The sequence below is a fragment of the Odocoileus virginianus genome, chromosome 5 (assembly GCF_023699985.2).
Source record: "Odocoileus virginianus isolate 20LAN1187 ecotype Illinois chromosome 5, Ovbor_1.2, whole genome shotgun sequence".
In the NCBI taxonomy this organism is placed as follows: Eukaryota; Metazoa; Chordata; class Mammalia; order Artiodactyla; family Cervidae; genus Odocoileus; species Odocoileus virginianus.
Window position 1 is genome coordinate 25,357,892 of NC_069678.1, and position 27,069 is coordinate 25,384,960.

The 27,069-nt window shown below is 39.1% G+C and overlaps 2 long non-coding RNA genes across 2 annotated transcripts in view; both read left to right on the forward strand.

Moving 5' to 3' along the window:
- LOC139035173 (uncharacterized) overlaps window positions 1-27,069 on the forward strand; it is a 126,073-nt gene that overhangs the window by 97,578 nt on the left and 1,426 nt on the right. The window lies entirely within an intron of this gene.
- LOC110145531 (uncharacterized) lies at window positions 16,289-20,267 on the forward strand. Its single transcript, XR_002316244.2, has 2 exons — window positions 16,289-16,344; window positions 19,741-20,267. It is a non-coding gene; the product is annotated as an uncharacterized lncRNA (long non-coding RNA).

Sequence of the window (27,069 nt, forward strand, 5' to 3'; positions counted from 1 at the left end):
ATGTCCTTTTCATTATAGGGGACTAGAATGCAAAAGTAGGAAGCCAAGAAACACCTGGAGTAACAGGAAAATTTGGCCTTGGAGTAAGGAATGAAGCAGGGCAAAGGCTAATAGAGTTTTGCCAAGAGAACACACTGGTCATAGCAAACACCCTCTTCCAACAACACAAGAGAAGACTCTACACATGGACATCACCAGATGGTCAACATCGAAATCAGATTGATTATATTCTTTGCAGTCAAAGATGGAGAAGCTCTATACATTCAGCAAAAACAAGACCAGGAGCTGACTGTGGCTCAGGTCATGAACTCCTTATTGCCAAATTCAGACTTAAACTGAAGAAAGTAGGGAAAACCACTAGACCATTCAGATATGACCTAAATCAAATCCCTTATGACTATCCAATGGAAGTGAGAAATAGGTTTAAGGGGCTAGATCTGATAGACAGAGAGCCTGATGGACTATGGACGGAGGTTCATGACATTGTGCAGGAGACAGGGATCAAGACCATCCCCATGGAAAAGAAATGCAAAAAGGCAAAATTTGTAAGGCCTAAGGAGGCCTTACAAATAGCTTTGAAAGAAGAGAAGTGAAAGGCAAAGGAGAAAAGGAAAGACATTCCCATTTGAATGCAGAGTTCCAAAGAATAGCCAGGAGAGATAAGAAAGCCTTCCTCAGCGATCAATGCAAAGAAATAGAGGAAAACAACAGAATGGGAAAGACTAGAGATCTCTTCAAGAAAATTAGATATATCAAGGGAACATTTTAGGCAAAAACCCAGAACTAGTGAGTAGTAAAGCCAAGATTTAAGCCCATGACTCCCTATGCTAATTTCTGTGTTCTTCCCTTATTTACACTGCCTTCCCAATGCTGTGCTGTAGGAGTTGAGGCAAGTCCCATGACTGGATTTAGGTGGTAGAAAGAAGACAGTCCATGAGAGGTGTGACTGGTCTCCCTACAGAATACAAGCCCATGACTTAAAGCCTGTCTGCCATACCTCTCGGCATAGCCTTGCTTTTTCTGTCACTCATTTTATAGGATCTTAACAAGTTTTAATAGCATAGTATTATCAATAACATTTTATGAAGAAAGTGTGCTATGAAAAGGAGGAATTATAATGCTGCAGTGTAGCCCTAGATCAATAACCCCTATTTATAAATGTTATACCATTTGTAGGATTGTTTTTTTCACCAGAGAAAAAGTATTTGTGCTTGTCATATAAACATGTGTGATACACGTAGTTAGTAAAACTGATAGTATTAATAAAAATCTTAATAGGCTTCATGATTAGAATAAAATGATATTTTGATCCAAATCTCTAATTAGAACAGTACATTTACCAACTGTTCTCATGGGAAATGGAGCCAGAATTCATCATTTAAAGTAATACCTAATTAATCCTTCTTTGTAACAGATGTCAGCCTTATTTTCAAATCTTTTGTAGACAATGACTCGCTGTATGAATCTTTTAATCGTCTATCTTGGGTTATTTATTTTTAATAATATATGGTTAAATAAAGGAGATGGAGGTAATCAGTTTAAGTGTGGTTTGAGTCTGCCTAGCTACTATAGTAGAGAGACAGAATGTTGAACACAACAAACATATTCATGATTCCATCAGAATCAGTTTAAAACAAAATGCAATAGTAAATCTGTTAATCATAGTATAATTGAGAAAAACTGGGCTAGACATTAGCTGATCAGCATTTTATCATGATTCTGCCATACAATATTGCCTGATCTCAAGCAATTCATTCCCACTCTTTGGACTTCAGATACTGAATCTGCATGATTAGGCTTCTGGACTGTGATTTTTAGCATCCCTTCCAGGGCCAAGATTCATTATCTTTTAAAAACAATTCTGTTTTTAGACTCACAGACTTAGAAAAATGAACTTATGGTTACCAGGGGGCAATGGTAGAGGGAAGGGATAGTTAGGGAGTGTGGGATGGACACTGCTATATTTAAAATGGATAGTCAACAAGGACCTACTATATAGCACAGGAATCTCTGCTTAATGTCATGTGCTGCCTGGATGGGAGGGGAGTTTGGGGGAGAATCGAGATACATCTGTATGTATGGTTGGGGCACTTTGCTGTGTGCTTAAACTATCACAACATTGCTTATTGGCTATACTCCAATAAAAATAAAAAGTTCAAATTAAAAAAAAATTCTGTTTTTATAATTTACATTCCATTTTTGTTTACTTTGTACATATGTATATAGATATGTATATGAGATTATATGTGTGTGTATATACATATAGACACAATCACACAAACATATACATACCTCTACTTACACTTAGTTTCAGTTCTATTCTATGGGTCTTTTGATGAAGAAGAGGAATAAGATAACAATAGCTGATAACGTTACTTGTGTTTTTAGATATATATTCACTATTATAGGTGAAAAGGGAACACCTTATTCACTGGAAAATTTCAGCATGCACCTCTGGGAAGCATAATATATTACATTTTAAATGCTTTTTCATTGGTTAGTTGGAAATATAATTATGACATAAATTTAGAATATACCTACAATGCAGGAGACCCTGGTTTGATTGCTGGGTCAGGAAGATCGCCTGGAGACGGGGTAGGCTGCCCGCTCCAGTATTCTTGGGCTTCCCTGGTGGCTCAGATGGTAAAGAATCCACCTGCAATGTGACCTGCATTTGATCCCTGGGTTGGGAAGATCCCCTGGAGGAGGGCACGGCAGCCCACTCCAGTGTTCTTGCTGGAGAATCCTCATGGACCTAGGAGCCTGGAGGGCTACAGTCCGTGGGGTCTCAAAGAGTTGGACGTGACTGAGCGACTGAGCCCAGCACACAGCACAACTTCTTATCAAAGACGACAAAAGTATAATCTGAAAACAGAAAAAATATGGAATACTATATGTCAAAATGGTGTCAATTAAAGGCAACAGCTTATAATTGTTGATGATTTGAACAATGTGATCTATATTTGGATGAAGACTGAAAATATTTAACCTGTGGGAGTCTGTTGGCTTTGTGTTATCTCTATAACGTTTAACAAATGTCCATGAATTTGGTAGCCTTTTAATACCAAAAAGGCTATAATGTCTAAGAATCATTAAGAGCTCACTCTATGCAAGGCTATTTTATGCATATTGCTTCTCTTATCTCATTTGACCTTCAAAACAGTCTTGTGAGTTGGGTCTTTTCATTAATTTTATTTTACAAATGAAAACACCTGAGACTTGCAGAAGTGACTTGGTGGAGACCTCTGAACAAAAGCAGAGGGGACTCAGAATTCTAATTCAGGTATCTTGGTTCCAGAGCCTTATCAATACCCAGTGAAAACAAAAGCAATCAATTATCCAGCAGTAATGCAGATCCCTCCTAAATGTGGACAGATAAACCTAAACATGTTTATCTTTAATCAGACCTGCCAACCTGAGCCCTGGCTGGACCCTTCTGCCCACCTGCCTGCTAGACTCACTGACTAGGAAGTCTTAGAGTCCAACCACTGCACACGGTCGCTGAGCTTTCACCCTGTGCGTGAAGTTTGCTCTTCCTCCAGTGATTTTCCCGTTTAGGCAATGGCTCATTATTCATCTATGGTTTGAGACTGGGAACAAACACTGTCTTCTCTCACTTCACTTGCTACATCCAATTATCTATTACATCAATTCAGTTCTATTACTCAAATACTTTTTAAATCCAATTGTTCTTCTGTATTGCCATGGCCTCCACCCTGGTTCAGGAGACTGTCATTTCTCATGTGGACAACTGTAAAATTTTCCAATACTGGCTGCTTTTCTTCCAGTTTTGCTTCTCTTCAATCCCTTCTCTATGTTTTAGCTATACTGCTGTTTTACAATCACATATCTGATCATATAACAAGCTGCTTAAAACATGTATCTCTTCATTACTTTTGGATAAAATCCCTCTTCCTTAACATGCTTATCAGTTCCACTCTCTTCTTACCCATCTGCCCCTCAGCCCCAGATTACCTGGTGCCATTATCTCTTTCTCTCTTATGTCACAGACTTAGTGCTTTTCTTTTAGTGTCTTGCTTTTTTTTTTTTTTTAACCTTTCTGCTTCAAGATCTTCACATATTCATGTAAAAGTCACTCATCAATCACCTCCTAAGTGATGGCCACTCTTCTAAGCATTCAAGTCTAGTTAATAGCAAGCAAGATTGATAAAGTTCCTGCTCCCATGGAAATTTTCTTTTAATGGTTTAGAGGGACAGACCATAAGCAAGGAAAATAATGTATTTTCAGACTGTTGTAAATTCTAGGAAGAGAACAGGCAGTGGTACAGAGAGTGAGGGGATGTCTGGGCTGGGGTACAGCACAGACATGTACTTATAGATGCCTGGACTATTCTTACATTCTTCCCTTGCCATCCCACCCCACTCTCCACTCCCTAGGCCTGGCCAACTCCTACTTCCATTTCATCTCTGAGCTGGAGCATTGCTTGATTGGAAGGCTTTTCTTGACCTCTTCTCTATCCAGACCAGAATATGGAACTCTATGTTCTCAGACCCCACACTACTCTGTGCTTTATCTTTTTGTAATTCTCATCACACTTTAAATGACTAAAATATTTAAATAAGTAAAACATTATATAAATGTTTTACATAAAATCATTATACTTATATAGTTATAATAAATAACATAATAAATTGTGTGCTATAACATATAATGATACTTAAATAATTACTTAATAATTATTCTAAATAACTATTTTCAACCTGTTTCATATACTCTAAATTCTGCACACGCACACACACACACACACAAGACCACTTATTTCTGGGAGTATGTTATGGGATCTGATTGGCAAGAAGGATGCAGCCATGAGAATGCTAGGACAGTAGAATTTCAGAAGGAGAGGAGAGCACAGAAGTCCTAAGATAGGAATGACCTTGGTATCATCTAGGAAAATTAAGAGGACTAGCATGGCTGAGGCATAGTGATCAAAGGACATTGTGGTAAGAGACATGGTCTGAAAAGTAGGCAGAGGCCAGATCACAGAGGGCCTCATCACCCATTGCAAGGAATTTGGACTTTATTCTATGTGCATTGAAGTCTGGAAGGTTTAATGCAGGAGAGTAGCATGTCTTATTTATATTTTAAAAAGATTACTCTGTAGACAAAGGATCTTAGGAAGCAGGAGGGCAAGCAATGAGACTAGTTAAAAACTCATAAGTAACATAAAAGATCACCTCTGTAATGTGAATGAAGGGCCAGAAAGGAATGTTGTACACTCTATCATAGGGAATATTTTCTTTGGGAGCAAAAGAAAGATGCAGTGAAAATACTTAGGAGTCTGGAGCTTGCTATGGAACCTTGACTAAGGAATTTATATGAAAGGAATTACAGAGTTACTGAAAGGACCAATGAGGTAGTGCTTTTGAGCCTATCATAGTACTGGTGCATGAAGAAGCCCAATAAATATGCTTCCTTTCTCTCCCTTTAAAAGACACATGAGGAATAATAACATTAAATCACTGGTGACTATTGAATTTACAGCAGTGAGTATTATATGAGGGTCTACTATCTGCCAGGCACTGTGCCAGGAGCTGTGGGTACATTTCTCAGGCACTTACAGGAGTGGGAAAGATAGACATTAAACAATTATGTGAAGAGTTGTATGATGATACTTGCCATGAGCTCTGCAAAGGACAAGGTTCTTAGAAGTGCATACAAGAAGAGGTTATCCAATCTGAAGCTCAAGGGAGGGTTCCAGGTGGAATTTAGTGGGAGACCTGAAGGGTGAGTCTTAGTTAGGTGATAATTTACTTAATCATTGGGTGACAACTTGTATAAAATAAGTTTTGATAAGGATTAGAAAGAGAAACCAAGGAATGAAACCTGGCATGAAGTGAGTCCAGTATCTAGGATTCAGGTGTCGGAGAAGTTGGGCGGGGGGGGGGGGGGTCTGTGATCACGATGAAGAGGAAGCATACAAGTTCAGTGTTCAGTATAGACAATGGACAGTATCATGGAGGGCCAAGGCAAGCATCATGCTCATAACATCATATGTTTTCTCACCAGCTTGTAAAACATCGTGAGCATAAATGTGGAGGAGGGTTCAGACTCAGGGATGTGGGGTTAATAGTTTAGGAGTCTGGGTAGTGTTTTCAGTAATGTGAACTGAATAGTTTCAGGCATAAATAATTGAATGATAATTTCTTCTTGCTGGTATCCATAAAAAAGCAAAACAAAACAAGATCTATTCAGAGCTCCTCTACAAATTTGCAACTGCCTTAATTATGGTTTGAACACTGAAATATAAATTATGATCCCAAATTTAAATTGATTCATGAATAAAAAAGACCTTATAGATATAAAAGTATTTTTGATCTATTAGTGCCTATTATCTCACAGATCATTTACTTGAAAAAACAGTATGTAGGCTCAGGGATGATGAAGAAATTCAGAATATAAGGAGGCCATTCCTATACCTCAATTCTGTTTTGTTCAAACTTTCAGCTTGAAATGAAAGTAAAAGTGCTCAAAATACAGCCTTTGATCAAGTACCTTTTTGTATTTGAAAAATAATATTAAAGGGAACGTATAATGAATTCTCATTTGGCAAAGTATTATGAATACATTGGAAAAAAAGACTACAACAAACAAAAACAAAGGCCCAACCCCATCCTGGGAGAAAAATCTTTTTGCTGTTCCAAGTCTCTCCATTGGGAAGGAATTTTTTCCCTAGATTTTAAAGCCACATTCATTTCTGTCCCTGCCCATTGCGTTTAGTGAGGGCCAGGTTGACAGTGTTCTTTCCCGTGTGTGCTGATGTAGCTGAAAATCAGAGCAGCCAATCAGAAATTTTCCACGCTCCGGTTCCCAGTCCAGTCTGTCCTCTGAACAAGGATCCTAAGTGCAGCTTGCCAAGTGTGCTCTGTTGGTGGTCTTGGCCGCAAAGTCAGAGCGATGTCAAACTGAATTGTTTCACCTCTGATCACAGAACCTACAGGCTGCTGTGTCTTCTTTATGTCCTACAAGGTTACAGTCCTTTAAATTGGGTCATTGGAAACATTTTTCTTGCCTGCTGCACACAAGCCAAAACCCCTTTGGTTTCCTCTAGTTATTCTTCTCATCACCTGGAATATTCCATTCTTGTCTTGGGAGAGGAAGCTCAACTTTTAAAAAAATTATGAGTCAGGATGGAACTCTGCCATTTAGAGATATTCAGCTTTTACAGAGGGAGCCAGAATGTAAGAACAGTTTCTCTCATTGCTCTTCTAACTTACAGGGAGAATATAAATCACTGCAAGCATCTGGCTTGATTGACTTGGTATAGGGATTAATTTCTCCTGTGTGCTTTCTGAGGACAGTCAACACTTTCTGCCTGTGGCCTGGGTTCATACATGTACTCATAGAATGTAAGAAAGGGAATTCTTTAAAGGAAATGTGGAATTTTACTCTGATCTGGTGCTTTCATTCACCCTCACCCTCTCCCTTCAATTTAGGCTCTTTTAACCTCTTTGAGAGAGAAAGCGTCAGCTTCAACTGGAGTTTTTTTGGCTTCCTTAAACACAATATATAAATGTCAAATGCCTAGCAAACTACCTGATACAAAATAGATGCTGATTAAATGGTAACTTTATTTCATTTTTTCTAGTACATTCACCTTTAAAGTAACTAAAATGATTTTTCTCTTTCTCTGAAGGATTTCCATAGTATATTCTTTACTTCCCAAATTATTTTAAATCACTGGAATTAAAATAGTGTTAATATGGAAAGATATGTAGTTCATCAGAGAACAGATTTAGGACTGGATTTCTTTGTTTATAGCTTTTTAAAAAAATAGAATGGGAAGATGTTTGTGTCTATTATTAAATAGAAAAGTAAGTTACAAAACCATAATATACAGTATGTAGTATATACCTATTTTTTATTGTGTTTACAGTTTTAACAAGAATAAGAAAGAAACATGCTTAAGCAACGAGTTCATCTTATTTTTTTTGTTAACAATATTTTATGTTTCAAGGGATGAATTATTGAATTCATAAATGGATCTTGATACCTTTTAAGATATTCTTAAAATGACAGTTTCTATGAAGCAAATGCCATCTAATAATGGGTGACTTGAGAAGGGTTTTATCTAAGCAAGCTGCTACAAGAATAGGTTTGTAACTCCTACATCTGAAAAATCCAACCATCCTTCTGCTTCCATTGCTTCAGGATAGATTCTTGCCTCCCAAAGGGAGATGTTCTTTATCATCCATAACAGCCAACCAACTGTTCTGATCAGTGGCCTTAGAGGCACCAATCACATTACCCTCCTTAACACAGATTCTTCTAGAGACAGACAGTTGATAAAAATAGAATTAAAGTGAAAGTGTTAGCTGCTTGGTGGTTTCCGACTCTTTGTGACCCCACAGACTGTAGCCCGCCAATCTCCTCTGTCCATGGAGTTTCCAGGCAAGAATATTGGAGTGGGAAGCCATTCCCTTCTCCAGGGGATCTTCCTGTCCCAGGGATCAAACCTGGGTCTAGTGCATTGCAGGCAGATTCTTTACCATCTGAGCCACCAGGGAAGTCCCCAAATAGTATAATTTCCTTTAATCTCCCTGGAAGTAATACAGATTTTATAAAATAATTGAGAAATTCAAGGCAGGAATGAATCTTAAGCTATCAGTAATGTACAGAAGAAAGTTACAGGAAGAAAAGAAACATCATCAGGGAAACTGCATGGAGAAAAGGAATTTGATCTGATACCCTCTTGTGTTTTCTTCCAACCCACATTCTGCAAAGTCCCAACACTTGCTTGATCAAATACTTCTTTTCAGGGGTAGGAAGAGGAATAAAAATAAGTATTGTAGAGCTCTAACTATTTTAGATTATTGAAATTCAATAAACTCGTAGAAAATTTGAATATATTAAGCAGATTTATTTTCATTATGTGATCATGAAAATGAAAAAAAAGTTTCTATAACCTTAAAAGAGCTGAAATGATTTTCTCTACAAAAACTGTGTTCTCAAGTTTCACTGCCTTGTGCCAGTTTTCAGCCTAGAGTGAATTTTTATAGTTGAGTCATAAACCTCTGAAAGTCATACCACAGGTTTATAGTGGAAGGAAGGCTGACACCACTTTAATTACAGAGTGGCAGGGGCTGGGGTGAGAAGCATGGCATTAACTCTTTCACTCATACGCCACTTCACAATACTTCAAAGCAAGTGGATTCCACCATTCAATCCTGGAAACTTGGATTTCGAAAGATCACTGAGTTTGTACAAGTCTTTGGCTTTATTTCCATTTCTTTGCCCATTCCAAGAAATACTATCTTTATAGTTATAATGAATAGTTTTGTTCCTCATATTTGGATCAAAGCAATCTGCCATCTCTGCAGAAACCAACCTTCCTAGGCTATTGCAGCGAACCTACTTTAGGGTTGCATTTATGAGCTGTTCTGATGACTGTTATCACTAAGATCTTTCTCTGGCCAATAGATAAAAAGTAAAGGTTTGGTTTCTACTTTGCAGCTAAGAAATGACTTCAAAACTCATATCCTGAAAGAAGAAAATCCAAGGCTTTTGACTGCCTCTATTTCTTTGGCTGTGTTGCTCAAATTTTGATGAATAAGGAAATGGTCAAGCAACTGTTTAAGAGGATCAATGAGCCACAAATGGCCCCAAATAACTGACTCATGAAAACAGCAAAGCTTTTCATAGCCATCTTAGGGATCTCAAATATGGAGGCTTCTTTCCTATGCACCCGTAGGGCATATTTATATAAACTGCTGAGGGATCAAAACCATGTGTTATATAGTGCTTAGTACATTGTGAGCTGTAAAAAAAAAACCAAAAATCAATTATAATACGTTGAGAAAAAGGAGTAAAGGACGAGAGGCGTTTTCTTTGTACTAAGATACCTAGGAAATTTCATCCTAAAATGGCTGAGGAAACAGCTCTAATGAAATAAGCTAAGCTGGGACAGATCCATCAAGTCAATAACTACATTAGCAATTACATCCTTTTAGTGAAAAAGCAGTCCTGGGCCACGTCTCCATAGCTATTGAGGGGACGTCTCTTCAGCTATGCTGGGAGAGTCCAATGCCTTTGGCTGCCTCAGCTCTCCAGGGCTTTCACTTAAAGCAGTTGATGGATTAAGTTGGCAGTACACAAGGGCCAGCCACCAGAGTGTATCGGGATTGTGTCTAGAAACTCATGGAAAATTCTGAGAGTATAGCTCCAATCAGAGTTTGGAAAATAGACTTGAGAGACGCTGAGATATTTCTTTCTTTTTTTTTAAAAACTGGCCATTCTCTTTTCCATTAATGACTAACAAACAACTACATGCTACTATAGATGGAGATGCTGATAAACCATGTTTTCAAGGTATCTTCACAGAATCATCTGTTAATGCTGCAAGGGATCTTATAAAAACTGGCTAGCAACTTACTCAAGGTATTTTTTTTCTAATTCATAGACTTGTAATGCTTAAAAAATGAATTTAATACTATAGATGTGTTGCTCATACTCTATTAATTTTATTTTTCACTTACTAATTCATGCTGTGTAGGTAGTTTATTTTGTGTTTTAAAATCCACAAGCATTGCCCCCCTTCTCCCCAGTTTTGTTCCCGGTTGTTTATCTCCAGGGTTTATAATTCTCAAAATCTGGTAAGATAGAGACAATGACTTTAAAGTTGATCTAAGCAGTGGAAGTTGAAAAACCTTTGTTTATTTGTTTAACTGACTGGTGTTGTGAACCACTAAATCAATCAATCTTGGCTAAAAGTGGTTCCAGCTGATCCCCATACACTTAGTCCTGCTTGGAATTGCTATTCTATTACTTAAACTGTTGAATTCTCAACCATTTAATGGACAGGCTTTGTCTTCTCCAGATAACCTGCATGCTGCTTGATTAGCACTGGTTTGATTCTCTTCTGGACACTTTTCCTTTAATTAAATCCGACAGCTTTTTTGGCATGGTACTTTTACAAGCACCCTAGGATCACTGTGTCCTTTCTATTTATAAAAGTCAGCTCCTAGATTCCACAGAATAATGTAGGTGAAAGTGTTTTGAAAAAGTGAAATGCATCATAGAAGTAGAAAGTGTGTGTGCTGTGTACTTAGTCATTGGTCGTGTCCGACTCTTTGTGACCGTATGGACTGTGGCCCACCAGGCTCCTCTGTTCATGGGATTCTGCAGGCAAGAATCTGGAGTGAGTAGTCATTCCCTTCCCCAGGAGATCTTCCCAACCCAGGGATCAAACCCAGGTCTCTTGCATTGCAGGCAGATGTTTTTTTTTTTTTTACTGTCTGAGCCACAGTACATTACTGGTATTTTCTCATTTGGGAAAGCAACCTTAGTAAAGCAGGTTTGGTACAGGAACCTAGTTCAACTTTTGTTCTAGATCTTTTTCTGTTTCTTTTTTTCTCTCTCCTTCCTTTAAAGCACTTTGAAAACTTTCTCCTTTGTATCTCTGAAGACCCAAAGTTGCTTTTCCACTAACATAAAGAATAAACAAAGCAACAGATAAATATTTCAGAGTTAGCATTTTGGGAAAAACACCCTACTGATATCTATCTGCTTTAGGCAATAGAAAAATCAACTTTAGGGTACTGGAACAGCCAGATTATGGGATTATTGAATATAGGAGCATGAACAGTGGCAATACCATTGTCTAGGGCAGCAGATTTGAGACAACAGGGGAATGGATTTACAGAGCTCTCAGGATTCAACTTGATCCTTAGGGTCAGCTGTTTAATGATTTTCCTTAATCCATCCATATGTTTGCTTCTATTGAAATTTATAGGTCCACTCACAAGTAAGGCATATTGTAAGAAAAATATAGTTAAAAGATATTAATTTTATATTTCTGTTTTCTATAGTTCTCTAATACTCTTTATTTGGAGTTTCTTCCACAATCAAATGGCAAAGGATATTATAATGAATATAATAGCTATTAAAAATAATATATCCCAAAGATTCAAAGATAGCTCTAACAGGTTTTGGGTAAAATTGCTAGTCGAAAAGAAAAGTAACTTTTTTTAAAATGGCAGAGAAAAAGAGTAAGTAAACTCAAAAGCCTTAGTTAACAAAGTTAATACCATGTTGGCTAATGCACAAACAGCTTCAATTTCCTTTAATTAGTTCAGAGTTAGGTGACAACATATTTAATCAGTGAGCTAACAAGTGCAGCAGCTGATTGCTCTCACCGCCCTGTGTGTATGTGTTGACTGAAAAAGTAAATAAAATTACTTTCACTGCAATAATAAAGTGGCATCCTAATTTTATTACAGTAGCAACCTTTTAGAAGTGGCATGCAGCAGTGAAAATTGATTATTTCCTAAGTGCTTTTCCCCCCTTTAACATGTCACTGTGGTTTAACCCTTTGGGAATGAGATGGCTAAGTTGGAGTCCATCTGTCAAAAAGACCGACCACATCACTACCATGTTCTGTGTCTTTTCTGCAAGGCATTAAGATGGTGCAGAATGCATTGCTTGAATTCATGTTAGCGGCTGTATTCCTAGGTGGCAAAATGTGGCCTTCAGCAGACAGAGGAATCTGCTCAAAATTCAGTGTTTTTCCAATTAGTTAAACACACCTAGAAGCCAGCAGTTGTCTGCTTTTTTTTTTTTTTTTCAAGTGTCTTTGTCAGTTAGATAGAAAATAGGTGTCATTTTTCTCATCCTCTTCATGACCTATATAGAGATATTCATTTATTTTTTATATTAATTAGCTTGGATTTTGCTATGATTATCCTGGGTTGGCAAAAAACAATGCTATTCACTCAGGAAACATTTATTCCTTTGAGGGTTACAGTGTTTAGAGTATATTGTTCTTCAAACAGTTGTGCAGTTGAAACTAATAAGTAGTAATAAAAATTGCTAAGAGTAACCTGTTCCTTCTGCCATCATTACCCATATCATATGAAGGACTTAGTTGATCTTCATTGGGTTTCCTTGTCTTTAGCCCTCATAGAAAATAGAGACAAAGATCTTACTCAAAAGTCTTTTGTTATTCCCTTATAAAGACTCTTGATCAAGCATATCAGGAGGAATTTTAATTAAAAGAAAACAGAATCTATATTGTAGGATTCAAGATACTTTTGTTAATTTCAGCTGGAGTTGTGATGTTGTCGCTTCATTGCTCGCTTTATTTGATGCGTAGGTACCAGGTAACCTAGCTGCATTATTTCATTTAATCCTCACAACCACCCTGGGAGGTAGACACTATTTCAACACCCATTTTTCTGGTAAAGAAACAAATACAGAAAAGTGAATACTGCAGCTGGAGCTGAACCAGGCTCATACTGTGAACCTCAAGGTGGGAGAAAGGTGATCTTGCCTGTGAGGCTGTCACGGCTAACGCCATGACAGGCAGCCTAGATTAGGAGTAGGCCTGGTTTCCCGGAGTAACATAATTATCAGGCCTCCTGGAGCTAGCCAATCAACATATGCCTAGCAAGAAAAAGGGAACCTATCAGGGGAAAGCTGAAAGCCCCACGTTGGGCCAACAAAAATTGCCTTGCAACTGTGTAACCAATCCGCTTGCGCCAACTACCTGCTGCTTTTTTTGACCTAATAAATACCCTCGAGAACTGGGGCTCCGGGCCTTTTCGTCCTCACACCCTTGGTGAGGGTGGGAGGCCCTGGCTCGAGTCAGTAATAAATTCCCCTATTGCAAGTTGCGTTGTTTCGAGGAGTCTTCTTTCCCGACCGGGGACTCGGACTACGGGCAGAACATTGCCCACTGCTAAATTCCTTTCCATTCTGCATATGCATTAGGGCTACTCCAACTTGGTTTTGGCATCTTGGATTTTACAGGAAAGTATTATAGGAGTTCTTTATCTGCTATCTCAGTGGGGCTGTTAGTTTTTCCCATAAGACAGATATGCACCAAGGTCTCTGTTTTACAGTCCAACTTCCTCTCAAGAACAAAGATTGATTCAAGTGGGACTTCATTGTTTTTCTTTCCAGAATGATAAGCCTCTTTCTTTTGCACTTATTTCAAAAGACAGGATAATCTAGGTCTTGGAGCCTGGTAGGCATGATTTCAACCCCTGACTCTTATTATCTATGTGACTCTTGAGTAAGTTACTTAACTTTTGAATTTAAGTTTCCTGATTTATAAAATGGAGCTGCACTCTGTTTATAATAGCCAGGACATGGAAGCAACCTAGATGCCCATCAGCAGACAAATGGATGAGGAAGCTGTGGTACATATACACCATGCAATATTACTCAGCCATTAAAAAGAATTCATTTGAATCAGTTCTAATGAGATGGATGAAACAGGAGCCCATTATACAGAGTGAAGTAAGCCAGAAAGATAAAGAACATTACAGTATACTAATGCATATATATGGAATTTAGAAAGATGGTAATGAGAACCCTATATGCAAAACAGAAAAAGAGACTCAGATGTACAGAACAGACTTTTGGACTCTGTGGGAGAAGGTGAGGGTGGGATGTTTCGAGAGAACAGCATTGAAACATGTATATCTAGGGTGAAACAGATCACCAGCCCAGGTTGGATGCATGAGACAAGTGCTCAGGGCCTGGTGCACTGGGAAGACCCAGAGGGATCGGGGTGGAGAGGGAGGTGGGAGAGGGGGACCGGGATGGGGAATACATGTAAATCCATGGCTAATTCATTTCAATGTATGACAAAAACCACTGCAATGTTGTAAAGTAATTAGCCTCCAACTAATAAAAATAAATGGATAAAAAAATAAATAAAATGGAGCTGCAGAAAAATACCATTGTATATAAAATAAACAAGGATTTACTGTATAGCACAATGAACTATATTCAATATCTTGTAATAACCTATGATGGAAAAGAATCTGGAAAAGAGCAGACACACACACACATATATATATATATATATATACACATGTATGTATAACTGAATCACTTTGCCATATACCTGAAAATAACATAATATTGTAAATCAATTATACATCAATCTAAAAAAAAAAAAAGGAGCTACAGATACCTACTATATAGACCTGTTGTGAGAATTAAATGAGATCATAGAGCTCAAAAATTGTTATTCAGTTCAAGAGATGTATGAAAACAGCCAAACAAAAAGTCTTGAGCAACCACCACACCTCCACAATTAATAGAGTCAACAAAAAGTTACATAGTACAGGCTGGCTTCTCATGTTTGTAGTGTGCATACCACTTGTGCTATCAATGTCTGGGAGGCTGGAAATCTAGTTAAATGAGGAGAAGTTGATGTTTGTACTACTACTAAAAGATATTATGTGGGAGTACCCTGACTTTTGAAATGTCTTTTTCTGCTTCTATGGGATAACTTGAATAGCTTACATTTCTCAGTGCCTCCGGGTTTCTGCTGCCCTTGAATTCATTTAGTTGTGGGTCATCTCATCATTACAAATTTGTTGCTGCTGATTTCCAGGGGCTCCCCACAACTGGATAACCCTGTTATCTTTCTTGTCTCATGGTATCAGTGACCCAAAGCTATGAGATTAGCAGTCATTCACTGAAGTTTGTGGGCAGTGATTACATTGCACCTTTAAGTAAACAATTTAAATTTGAGATTTTGCCACATTCTTAAAAGTCCCCTGAGCGATTCTCAGTGGATCACCCAAAAACAGATCAAATTTTCACACTTGTGGAGCATCTCTCTTCCTCCATGCCAACTTATTCCACTTTCCCAACCCTTCTGGAAACACTCAAGCTTGTACTTACTCATGCAAAGAAATAATTTAATTCTTCTCCTTTCTCCCCTCTAAACTTTTCTTTCTCCTACAATTAAATGGCTCATCAGTGTGTTTTTTGTGATGTTTCAGAGAGAGTTAATTGATACTGTCTCAGAAAATAGAAACTACCATAGTCAGTTATAGTTTCAAATCACCTTCCTCCCTCCCCCCACTCTTAGTTCATTCATAAAGCTTTTATCAAGTTCCTTTTGTGTGCATAGTAGTGGTAAGCAAATGGTAAACAATGTCTCTGAGTCTGAAGTGCTCTTGGTTATCTTTGTCATTCTTGTCTGTTAACTATTGTGACTTTGGGGAACATCAGCAGAGTGAAAACCAAGATAAAATGTATTCTTTCCTAATAATGTGGGATTATCAAAAATGTTGCTTCTAAGTCATTGTCTTCACTGTTGGAGAGTCAAAGTACCATATTAGAATTGATATTCCAAAGAGTAATAAAGTAAAAAAGATAGTAAAGACCTCACAGAACAACCAGGTCCTGAGAGCTAAAAAAATGGCCAAAGAAATGAGAAACAGAATCTGGGTTTAGAATTTAGATTCTTGTCTTTTTCACTTCTGGAGTCCCAATTCTTTTATTGTCACAATAGGGCCATGCCTGTATATTTCTTTGTCCCCCCTGGAATATTCATTTATAAGACTCTAAGAGAAAGTTGGCAGGTAATTATGTATAGTATTTTGAGGAAAAAGACAACAAAAAAACCACCACCAACTGGGATAGTCAACATGGTAGATACATAAGTGAAATGGGAGTATTAAAACTTCTATTGGGTAGACTATTCATATATTCATCTTTGGCTTTAAGGTTATAAATTTTGTAAAAACCAAAATTTAGTGTATTAATATGGCATACATGAACTCTTAAAATCCTGTTTTTAATGGCAGCAATGACTGAAGTGAAGTTACATCAAGGCATCTGAAAGAGGCCGTTAAAATTTCAGTTGTGATCTAAAAGGCTTAAGTTAGAAAGCTGACATATGTACCAGGTGCCTCCCTGCCTAAAATACTCTGTAAATTAAGACAGGATTCTCAGAACAATGACCAAAATGCACATGTAGCATTAAGATATTTTGTTGCCTCCTAATGATTCATGTGAAAAACATTAAATAGTTTTAGGTGGACATCAATCTTGTTTTCCTGCCCCTGTGGATTAAGCTATTTTATCATCTGCAGGAAATCAGAGAAAAATAATTGTATTGTAAAAATGATTTTGGCTTCCTTCAAAGTTTTTAATTGCTTTATTTTTTCCCTTTGAAACACCTGATATTTAATAGGCAGAAAAAGTACATGGATAATAAACATCTTTAGAAATAAGCAAGAAACACCAGAGTATTATTGATGCTGGTGAAGCCTCCCACAAAAATAGATTAATAGAAAAAATAAGGCTCTCTTCCATAAATTGGCTTAACAGGATGTGCTGTCGTAAGGTTCTCTACTGGATTGTGAAATACTGTCACTTCAGTGATGAGAGGAAGCAAAGTAAATTGTACTCACTAGTGACATGTCTGGCGATGCAGACATTTCACTCCTTGCTGAGAGCCCAGACACAGGGCAGAACTAGCCAAAATGGACAAGAGCATGGAAATGTTGCTCCGGAGCAACTCTACTGGTATTTTCAAGTTTTAGCACAGAATGGTGCCTTTCCCTGCTTACAAGAAAATTCCATTTTTCATCCTCGGGAGACCCATGATTGCATCCTGTGTTTAATGCCTCAGGAGGGACTGAAGCCTTTATTCAGATTAAAGCCATCGTCGAAGTGACATCAGGAAAGAATCTATCAATTAACACTCAGGGGACAGACTTGTCACCAAGGGAACAGTTTTAGAGGAGCAAAGGCCTGAAGGTATATTTTTATAAGACAGAGGAGTTGGCTACTTCCAGGATTTTTGATGGATAAGGTTGCAAGTTGAGATAATCCTATAGCGGGAGAGTTGGTTGCTCGGTACATAAGTAGTTAAGCTACAACATTCTCCATTTTGATTAAAGCCAACCTAGGTGTATTTAGTTTCCATTGGAAATATCCCTGTTTCCTTTTCTCTGGAGTGAATCCTGCCACAGGCACACTACTGTTTCTGTTATCCACAATCCTTGGCCAGCAAGGATGCCAAGCAGGATAATCAGTGTTGAGGGCAGTAAAGGAGTAATCCTGTGTGTTCATATTTAAAAGAAATATACTCAAACGGCTGCAAGAAATGGGCTGCAATTCATTTCTTCCTGTGGTTTAATATTCTTGGACAACTGGAAACACAGTTTCTCTCTGCAGAATGGTGTGCTAAGGGTAATTGTCAACGGAAATGACAAATTTAGAGAAAAATTACATCCTTTGGTCAGAGTGAAATAGTAATAGATAGCAAGACAAAAAACAACCCTTCTCCCTACCCACAAAGTTTAACTGACATCTTCTTGCAAAGGATCAGTATAGTGAATTGTTTAAGAATGTCAGCCAAGGGAACCTGAAAGGCTTTGTTTGTTTGTTTTAAATATTTATTTATTTGGCTATGCTGGGTCTTAGTTGTGGCATGTAGGATCTAATTCCTTGACCAGGGACTGAGCCTGGGCCCCCTGCATTGGGAGCTTGGAGTCCTAGCCACTGGATCAACAGGGAAGTCCTGAAAGGGTTTGCTTTGAATCTCAGTTTTATTAATCTGTGACCTTGAATAGTTCAGTGTCTTATTTATAAAATGAGGATGATAACTGCATTGCCTTATGGAGTTGCCACAAACAGAAGATATGTGACATACTTGGTACGTGCCTGGCATATAAGAAGTGCTCAAAAATGATAGCTATTGGTTAGCATAGAAGTATGGCTATGTGGGAACATAGCTGCTTGATTAAAGAGGTAAATGGAGTTTACTGATTAGTTCAGCAAAGCACTGACACTGTATACTATATACAGGTACTGTGTTGAGTTTGGGGGTACAATGGCAAAAAAAAAGAGCCAGTATCTACCCTTATGGTGCTTAGACTTGAGTGGTGGTTACAAGCATTAGATAAAACACATGCATATAACTATATGAACTGCAATTACACTAAATGTCTTAAAGAAGATATAGCTAATGCCATGAGAAAATATAACAGGGATCCTAAACTGAACTCGGGAGTCAGGAAGGAGCTCCCTGAGAAGGTAACATTCAAGCCTAAATTTGAAGAATCAGTAGGAGTTAGCCAGATAAAAGGGACTAGGGCTGATGGTGTGTACTTCAAACAGAGAAAGCCATGTGTACCAAAGGGCTAAGATAGAACTCACTTGGCATATTTGAGGAAGAGAGAGCTGGTCAGTGAGAAGAAGCTGAGTAAGAGAGGGAAAGTGTGAGAGAAAAGAAAAAGTTTCAGAGGCAAGTAGTGGCCAAGTTATGCAGAAACTTCTAGGTTTTTGCTAACAATTTTGATTTTTTTTTTCCTAAAAATGTCAGGAAGCAGTTAAAGAGCTTTGAGTATAGTGAGTGACATAACCAGACTTGCCTTTTGTAGAGGTCATTCTGGCCACTGTTAGAGAATGGATTTGGAGGGGAAAGGATAGATGTACAGAGAAGTCAAACTTTCACTGGACAAGTCTTTGTGAAAGGTGATGGACTAGGCTGGTAAATCATGAAGACGTTGGAAATCTGAGTGAGTTAGAGATGTCTGAAAGGTAGAAGTGAGAGGAGTTGGTGGTGAATTGACAGTAATTGGGATGAAAGAGAGGCGAGGCTCAAGGATAACTCACAGATGCCTTGGCATGAGCAAGCAGATAGAAACATAGGGCAATTCCTGATGACCTATTTGAGTTAATACCATTGCTGCTGATAAGGCTTATAGATAGCCATTAAGGATAATGTCATTTGGTATAAACATTGATTTTAGCTTGGGAATGTATAATCAAAAATTCCTACTAGCGTTTTGTAAAAAGTTGCCAAATAGCTAGATCTCCAGTGCAAAAGTTCTTTTCTCTTAGGTACCCCCACTGCAATCCTAGTGTTTTTGATGGATTTTACACATACAAATGTTTTCTGGTATTTAATAATTTCTTTGTTTTCTTCCTTTTCATTCTCCTTCTCCCCCTTGTCTCTCTCACAGCATCTAGCCCTTCATCATAACTTCATGAGAGCTGCCTCGATGGGAGATGATAATAAGATGGATAAAACTAGAGTGCTAAATAGACACTTGCCACAGAAAGATAAGGCTAAAGAGGCGAAGCGACTTTCCCAGTGGCTTGCTGGGAGAATTGAATGGGAAGAAGAGAAGGGATATTTCTTGTTTCCCGAAGTTGGAGAATTCTTGGATGTTTGTCATTGCTATAATCTCATACCTGGGGATACACATGGGATAAAATGCTATTTCTGCTGCTCCAGTCAAGCTGTTCTAGTGGTGACCATAGCATTTTGAGGTATTTTGACATCACTGCCCAAAGATAATGAGAGTATATGGAACTGTGTTATTTTTTCATTATATTTTTTTCTCTATCTCTGTCTATTGCATTCCTATTATTTTCGAACAAAAATTCAGTTAAAAAGCTAAACTAGAGAATCTTCCTAATTTGTTTGACTCTGCAAAGAAAACTTTGGCATTCTGGGTCTTGGTTTATAAACTATGATTTTTTAAAACTTCTGCTTTAAATTATTGATTAAATATTACCAATATTGTTAACAGATAATAAGCCAATAAAGTGACCGCTGTTCAAAATAACCATATAACACCTTCAGAGTCATGAAATGGAATGAGGTGGCTACATTTTGCAGTTTTTTGAGTAATACATGACACGTGCTATGGACTTAATGGGTTCCCCCACCCTGCCCCGCCCCGATCCATATGTTGGAGCTCTAATTCTCAATATGATGGCATTGGAGGTTGTGGCCTTTGGGGTTAATCAGGGTAAATTTAGGTTATGTGAGTTAGGCCCTTATGTTGGGATTAATGCCACGGCAGGGTGCTGCAAGTTGGATATATACAAGTCAGAAGTGACTCATCAGAATGCAACCAAGTTGGCTCCCTGATCTTAGACCTCTAGCCTAGAGAACTGGGAGAAATAAATGTTGTTTAAGCAACTCAGTCTAGGCTGTTTTGTGACATCAGCCTGAACTGACAAAGATACAGCATGGTTCCAGGACTTTTGTGTGTTTGTATCCTTTCTGAACTGAGCCTTTCCTTAGGTCAGGCATATGTTTCTTACATTGTTGTTGGGTTCAACAGTTGTTTATCCATCACAGTGTTCTTACATAGGTATCAACTGCTGGGAATTGTGTTTGGGTGGGGAGAAGAAAGAGTTTGTAAGACAGAGATGGAGAGGGAAAGAGATTGAGAATCCAGGTTCTGGTCTCTATTGGATCACTCAAAAAGGAAATGGGAACTAATATTTATTGAGTCCTTACTATGTACCAGACACTGTGCTAGGCTTTTTGCATGTGTTATTTGTCCTGGTCCTTGTAAGACCTTTATTTTATACACAAAGAACCTGAGGCTCAAGGAGGTTTAATAATTTGCCCACAGTTGCACAGCTGGTAGAAGGCCGAGTTATAGTTTCAAACTTGGTTCTGGACCTCAGTTTCTAAGTTCTTTCCTATAATTCTCATTGCCTTTATGAGAATTTCTTCCAACTTCACTCAGTTCATTGACTGTGGAAGTTATGAGATAGCCTTCACTTAGACACTGCCCGATTCACTGGGGAAGTACGACAGGAAACACCCTGATGACACTGTATGCAATGACCAGATGTTACCGCATACAGAACAAGTGGGTAGGAGTTAGGCTGTAGGCACATTCATGTTTGGAGAAGAGCAGTGCACTGTGGTTAGAGTTAGCTGTGAATACCCTCTGAGGGGATCCACACACACACACACACACATCTTGAGAAGACCTCTGTGGTCTGTGGGATGTTTAGGTGTAGGACAAGACAGTGGAGGACGTCATTCTTCACAGAGATGATTATGAGCACTGAAAGTGGCAGAGCTGGTGAGGCGTCTCCATACCATGCAGATGAAGCCAAGCCCTGATGGAGACCTCCAGCCAGATTGAAGAGCCTGGCGTTGATCCCATTTTAGCGAAACACTCAGTTCAGCTCAGCACTTGTAATGGGGTCTGGGAGCTGCTTGTCCCTGTCCCCAGTGCTAAGCTTTTATGCTGTGCCAGAAACAGAAGCAGTTTGGTCAAACTATGCAAACGTTATGTTGGGCTTATAGTGCAAATAAGACTAAATTCTAGTTATTTTGTTTTCTGGTTTAGTTTGGATGCACAGGAACTCTTTTCTGCAAAGCTGATGATAAATTAAGCATGTTTTCTGTCACAAAAATTGACAAGATGAAGCGTTCCGTGGTCACTGCATTTCTGATTATGGAAGGATCATTAACAAGCAAACATCTGGCCATTATTCCTGATGAATCTGTTCCTTGATATCTCTTGACAAGGAGAGTGGGAGGGGTCAGTGAATTCAAGCACAGATGAACCGCGTTGTGATGACCCTGGCCAGTGACTCTAGTAGTTATTGTTAATGAAGCATTTTGCATAATTGATTATTTGAAACCGAAAGATATATCCATCATATTGTGCCATAGGGCACTTGCATTGGCTCAGAAGCCGAAAAACTGCCCAGAAGAATGTGTATTTGAAGCTGGGGAGTCGGCAGAGTGGATGCAGAAGACAAGGAGGGGCTGATGTGAAGCATCCATTAGTTGCGGGTTCCTGACATCAATCTACAGATAAAGGAGCAAAAAAGTAAAAGGTCTCCCCCAACATCCAGAGAGCCTGGTGCTCAGTGGGGTGTCCTCACAGACAGCCTTTTCCTGAGCTCTGGGGACAGACAGCGCCCTGCCCGAGTACTTGCCATGGCAGGTGACAGCTCAGAAGCTTGCTGAGAGAAGCGTCAGGGAGGGCATGCCCCGGGACAGCCTTCTGCTCTGGGTGCGCTATTTCTGGAGCCTGCTGCATAGAGGCAAGCTGCTCAGGCACATCTTTCTGGGGGCTCTTCTGCCACCTCATCAGGCCATGTGCTCCACTCGAGCTCAGGGAGAAGGACAGACAACCAAGCAGGATTCTCCTTGAGCTCAGACAGGAGAGCGACTTCCTCCTCCTCAAACCCTCCGGCTCCAAAGATGTGTGCAGCAGCTTTGTTGCAGGTGGAAGCATCTTTCCACCTGGCAGCCGCCTTGGCCACCGTGCTTTGTCTCACGGCTGAGATTTAGAACCACTGTCATAGCGTTGGAAGGGGCATCAGACATCATCCAGACAAGGCCTCCTGTTACAGGAGACAGCGCGAGCTCAGAGAAGTGACTTGGTAGACACTGAAGAGGCGGCACAGGTCTGGGATGGAGCATAGAGTTCTTTCTGTCCTACTCTCTTCTGAGTTCAAACAGGAATTAATAATAGGTTTATAGCTATACAATAACACAGAGATTCAGGGCAGAAGCAATTACTCTCTACTACTCCCTCTCATTTTCCTGCTCTGCTTTTCTTCCCAATGGTTTGGTTGTCTTTTCACAGTGCCCCTCATATCTGTCCCATCTAAGGCCTCCGTGTGCCACCACTCTGGTTCAGGTGGGAGAATGTCAGTGACATCCCTGCCTGTCTCCCTGCCTTTAGCCTCTGTCTCTCCTCTTACAGTGCTGGTTAAATCTGACGTTTGCAGCCCTGATGAGAATTCTCTGCTGCTCAAGGTTTGCCAGTGTCATATCACTTCTAACAGAGGAAAACTAAGACCCTGAGTACGAGATTCAATTTCATCCATTTTGTGTTCTCAACTATTAGATAATGGAAAGTGAACCAGCCTGGGAAGCTGGGTTGCTGAGAGGCACCTCAGCTCAGCCATTAGCCGTGTAACATGGGAATGGCAAATAATCTCTGAGATGCAATTTCCTTATGTATGATGTAAGGGGTTAGGATTGGATGAACATTCACACATGCATTTTCAGGTTCTAATTCTAACCTCCACGCTTGCTACTTTCCATCATGATTCCTGTACTTTGGTCAGTTCTACCTCCTGTTAAAGTTATTTTCTAGCACAAACCATACTTCCTATCATTTAATTTCAGCCTGTTGAAATTCCATCCTTCTTCCAAGACACAGTCAAAAAGCTGGTGGTGGTTTAGTTGCTAAATTGTGTCCGACTCTTGCAACTCCATGTACTGTAGCCTGCCAGGCTCCTCTGTCCATGGGATTTCCCAAGCAAGAAGACTGGAGTGGGTTGTCATTTCCTTCTCCAGGGGATCTCCTGACCCAGGGATCTAACCCAGGTCTCCTGCATTGCAGGTGGATTCTGTACCAATTGAGCCAGCTGGGAAGCAGCTAGAAAGCTGCCTGGAGCCATTTCTGACTGCAAGCTCCTGACTATGTTCTCTTAAACCTCATTTTTGTGCTTCTACAACACTTTTCTTCATGCCTACCTGCGTACCCATCTTATTTTTCTTTCTTACTTACAGGTATATCTGTGTCTTACTTATCTGTCTCCCCTATAATATCTGGCTCAATGCTTTCCAAAAAGTTAATGTCCAATAAATATTTGTTGAATTGAAAAACTGTAATTTTTGCCAAGAGAATACATCTTTTTGTCTTTGAAAACTTGATTGGGTATACCTAAATTCACCAGGAAATTATGTAATGAGATTTAGTTATAAGTCACCTGGATATTTTTGCGAATTTGTTCATTCAAGTATTATTGAGGTATTCAGAATTGAACTAGTCTGTTTCATTATTGGACAGTTAGACACACATGTATTAATTGGAAGTATCTGTCTTGTCTGTTACTATTTACTTTTGTTTTTTTAGGAAGGGGTCTTAGCCTATATCTAATCATATTCCATGGAATTAAACACATCTAGGTATATTTGGCAGTTGGGTGGGAAGGTTCATATACGTCCAGTTTGCATAAGGGAACAAGGAAAGTCCTTAAAGAGAATCTATCCTGAAGGCAGATGGAGTCAGACCATCTTGGTCAGTAATAAAGACCCAGTAGTAAAGGGAGAACATGTCCTAATGAGAAATGATAATTACAATACTTAACATTTATTGAATCTTACCAAAAGCCAAACATGGTGCTAAGAGCTTTATAAGCATTATCTTGCTTAATCTTCATTCTGTCTATTAAGGTAGGAACTATTATCCATCTTTTAGCGATGAAACTTAGGGACATCAAATGTATCTGGTAAATATTTAGTTAGTGACAGAGAAAGAATCAAACCACAGTCAGACCTGACAGATTGGTCTGACTCTAGAGCAGGGTTTGGCAAACTACAGGCGAATATGGCTTGTGGCCTGTTTATTCTGCAGCCTCTAACTAAGAATGTTAGTACATTTCTAAATGGTTGCACAAAAACAGACCCAAACAAGACAGCAGGCATATGAGCCTTGCAAAGACTGAAATATTTACTATCTGGCCCTTTGTAGATAACTTTGGCTGAGCCTTGAGTTCTAGTACCAAACCCCATTGCTGCTCAGTATGTGAGGGCCTTCATCTCACTGGGTTTAGTTTCCCCATGGGACTTACCTTTCAAGACGAGGGAGAGAAAGTGTAGTAAATAATACCCAAGAAAGTGATCTTACTGAAGATTCTTTAAGGTATTGTGTGATGGCAGTACCACTTTTGTCCACATGTGACAAAAATATAGCACAAGAAAAGGACAGAGGCGTGGGATACAAGGTGGTTTTTATGTCCTAAAGATTACCAGGAGTTGGCTGTGCCCCGGTATTCAGGGAGCTGCAGCCCTTCTGCTATGCAGGCCGTGACCTGGGTTGGTGCTGAATGTCTGTGGTATGAGGCAGCCTGTGACCACAGACCAGCCTGAGGAAAGATAAAACGGGAAGAACGAAGAAGCCCTCGCAGGGCAGCTGACAATAGATTTTTATGAACAGACATTACTTAAAACCTAGATTCTATCAAGGAGGGAGAGATGAATAGGTGGAGCACAGGGGATTTTTACAGCAGTGAGGCTATCTTGTGTGATACTGCAAATAGTGGCTATGTGATACTATGCATTTATTGAAACCCATAGAACTATACAACACAAAGAGTGAACCTTAATATAAGCTACAGGCTTTGGTTAATAATACTGTATCAATATTGATTTTTTAGTTTTAACAAACGCAGCACTCCAACACAAGATGTTAGTAGAAGGGGAAACTGTACAGAAGGATGGGGTGGAGGATATAAGGAAACTGTATGCCTTCTGACTAATTTTTCTGTAAATCTATAAACTTTATTAATTAAAAATACCCATTGAGATTGTATCTGAAAGAATTATTTGTTGAGGGAGATGTTTCATAGGGCTATGATCTCTTAATAACAGGTAAGACTGACTCATGAACTTCTATTTATTCTCTTAAGAGAAACTCATTAATGTCCTTCTTCCCAGAAGACCTGTGTGGCCTGAAGAAATCCATTTACTTCCAGTAATTTATGATTTAACTGTCGACTTGTCAGTTTGAGTGAAAATTAGCAGACATTTCTCATAGTAAGAAAAGTATTTAGTAGCTAAATGGAGAAAGTCTGTGATTTCATTAAAAAAATTGTTGGAAAAACGTGAATAAATGTATCAATGAAGCAAATATTTACTAAATTCTCACCAAGTCACAAATTCTATCAGTACATCAAAAGAAGTGTAAGACATGACTTTTACCCATAAAACAAGTGTCTCAGTGGTGATGAGATCAAATATATATGCATATGAGTAAGAACACATTTTTCATTAAAAATTAGTTATTGAATACTCACCAAGTGCCAGACACTGTTGAAATCCCTGAAGAAAATCTCCTATTCTGTGGAAATGGTATTTTAGTGACAGAAATCATATAGTAAGCACAGGAAAAAGTATGTGAACAAAATAATTTTAGTTAATAATACATGCTATGAAGGAAATAAAATAGGGCCAATGTAATGGTGATTTGGAGTGAGAGCTGGCTTAGATTTTGTCTTTAAGAAAGGCCTCCCAGACTCTGGACATCTAAACTGAGATTTGAATTGTAAAACACATGGCATATTAGTATTCTAGGCTCTGTGGCCTGGGGTGGGGAGGGAATTTCTCATTTCTTTTTCTGATTTCCTGTGCCCATAAAGGAGGAAACTGAAATGGAACCCACAGCAGTCTCCCTCTTTGTCCCATACTTTCTCCTCTCCATAGGGGACAGAAAGGATGTATCTGATTCCTCCTGGTCTAAGCATTTCACTGAAGTAAAGTTTCCTAGGCGGATGGAGTCGCTCGGCCACAGCCCTCTTCATTACCTGAGCCCGAGGATCACGGGCTCTCTTGGCTGGCTTCAGGAAGGGTGTCTCAGGGGAATCTGCCCTGCAGTTCCTTCTGAGTGTAGCTGCTCTGTCAGGTTGTATATGTGCGCTTAGTCGCTCAGTCGCATCCGACTCTTTGTGACCCCATGGACTGTAGCCTGCCCGGCGACTCTGTCCATGGAATTCTCCAGGCGAGGATA